The sequence below is a fragment of the Austrofundulus limnaeus genome, unplaced genomic scaffold (assembly GCF_001266775.1).
Source record: "Austrofundulus limnaeus strain Quisiro unplaced genomic scaffold, Austrofundulus_limnaeus-1.0 Scaffold292, whole genome shotgun sequence".
Lineage (NCBI taxonomy): Eukaryota > Metazoa > Chordata > Actinopteri > Cyprinodontiformes > Rivulidae > Austrofundulus > Austrofundulus limnaeus.
The window spans coordinates 366,761-369,268 of NW_013952694.1; the positions used below are offsets into that span (position 1 = coordinate 366,761).

At 48.3% G+C, this 2,508-nt stretch overlaps 1 protein-coding gene across 1 annotated transcript in view; it reads right to left on the bottom strand.

Annotated features, from left to right (window-relative positions):
- crtc3 (CREB regulated transcription coactivator 3) overlaps nt 1-2,508 on the bottom strand; it is a 73,620-nt gene that overhangs the window by 698 nt on the left and 70,414 nt on the right. The window lies entirely within an intron of this gene.

Consider the following 2,508-nt stretch of genomic DNA (forward strand, 5'->3'; position numbering starts at 1 on the left):
GTCCAAGCTCAGAAACCATCAAACCTGAATGAACTAGAGATGTTTTGTAAAGAATAGTGGCCTTAAATACCTTCAGCCACAATCCAGACTCTCATTAGAAGCTGTAGGAAGTGTTTAGAGGCTGTTTATTCTGTGAAAGGAGGATCTACTAAATATTGAGTTAAAGTTTTTTTTGTGCCCAAATTTATGCACCTGCCTAATTTTGTTTAACCAATTACTGCACACTTTCTGTAAATCATATCAACTTAATTTCACTTCTCAAATATCACTGTGTTTATCCCCTACATGATAATATTTAACTGTTTTTTTTATGATGATAAAGGTAAGTCAGGAAAATGAATAAGGCTTCCCAAACTTTTTCACATGACCGTATGGTCATCAAGCTGGTTCCTCTGCTTGAGTTTCTTCAACCGTCTCCATWACTGGTTCTGTTTGAAATGAAGGTGGAGCTCAGCTCGCAGCTGTGATTGGTTCCCCTTGTGAGGTACAGAACATGTGGCCAGTTGCAGTAACATCAAGAAAGAAAAACAGCAACAACTGATTAGAAAGTTATGCTGAACCAAAAGTAACGAGTAACTCACGAGCTTTCTAGAAATGTAGTGGAGTGAAAGTCATAAGTTCAAAAAAAAACTATTGCACAAATAAAGTTACTATACTCAAAAAATGTACTTAAGGACAGTACTCAAGTAAATGTACTGTCCACCACTGATATTATGTTTATAACCGGGTATTTTTTCCCATCCCGTTCCCTGACTGCCATTTGGAGAGGGGGTCCTGATGAAGGGTGGACCGCCAGTTGCGGCCCTGGGCTGTGGGTGGGCTCGGGGCTTGGACGGTTGTCGGGGGCGGGGCTGGCTCTCCATCCTCCCTGGTGCTGCTTGGTCTCCTGAGGTGTGGCTCTTGGTTCCTGTGGGCGGTCCCCTGGCCGGGGTGGCTGCTGGGTTCCGGGGGGTGGACGGCTGGGGGGGTGCGCTTGGTCGTTGGCAGTGTGGTGGGGTTGTCATGGGTGTAGCTTCTCTGCAGTGGGGGGCTGGCCGGGCGTCCTGGTGCGGCCCGGGCCGGGCCTTGGCTATCTGCTCCTCTCCACCTCAGAATGATTGGGTCYACCTCCTGGGTTCGGGTGTGTGCGGCCTCCATTAGGGGGTGGGTACATGTCCTGGACCTGGGGGGTATAGAGTGTGTATCGGGGGTATGAGTGGAATGTGGCGTCCTTGTATGTCTTTGATTGAGTGGGGTGAGGATGAGGGTGGGAAGGTGCGATTGTGTATGTTTGGGTATTTGTCAGGCTGCGGTCTGGACTGCCCCTACTGCTGGTTTATCTGGGGTTCCGCTGCTACTCGGCCCCCCGGTGGGATGTGCGGCTGGCCGCCAGTGTGCTGGGGGTTCACGGGGTCTGGGGCTGGGCGCTGGGGTGTGTGCCGACCTGGCCTGGTGACTGCCTGCTGGGGCTTGGGGCCTCTGGACCTGTCGGGCTTTGGCCTGGCGGGGGGGTGCGCCCTGGGGGCCTGGACCTCTGTGCCCTTTCCTGGATCTGCTCTGGTATGGCGGGTGCCAGTGGGGCCCATGAGTTTGTCGCTGCTGGCCCTGGGGGCTGTGTGTGTGGTCGCTGGGAGGACTCTCCCAGTTCTCCCCTATGGTCTGGGGGGTGGGTGGGCGGATCTTCYCGTGYGGGTGCCCCTTGGGGCTCGGCACTCGGGATCCCTCTCGGGCCCTTGGGCTCTGGTCTTCCCTATGTCTGCCTCGTGTCTTGGGGGTTGGGTCTCGGTCCTCCACAGTCACTATTAAATATTCCATTGGAGAAATCTTGTATATACACGCATGTTCACAACTGCTCACAAACAGGTGCTCTGATCCGGGGGGTTCTGACAGGTCACTGAGTGTGTATATATATCTGTGTGTATATACTGACAATGTTTATGAATGTAGGCTTGTATGTATGTATATCTTCATATATGTTTGGGTATGTTTATAAATTTATATACGCCCTCCATGTATTTATCCATTTATTTTTCAGGTGAGCGGACAGATGTTGGGTGTGTGGTCCTGTGTTTTGTTGGTGTATATTTAATATACTTCTAATCGCTGTTTCAATTTTTCTATCTTTCTAATTACTTCTCTCTGTTTTTCTCTCTCTCTATTTTCTCTTCACTTATAAAAAAGTCACTGATGATGAAGAAATAAAWAAACTAAATAAACTAATATTTAGTTTCGTTTTCTACTGAAGTGACAAAAAATAAAAAAGATAACTGGGTACTCCGGTTTCCCCCACAGCACAAAACACTAGGCTGCCTTCAGGCCCTGGCCGCCCTCGCAAAAGAGATCAGTGATCTCAGTGGGATTTGCCTGCTTAAATGAAGGTTAAATAAATAAATATTTAATTACTTCATTGACTCAGTTGCTTCAGGCGGTGAAATCATGAACAACCTGAAAAGCTCCGTACCTACACAGTAATATACTACTACTACTACTACTACTACTACTACTACTACTACTACTACTACTACTACT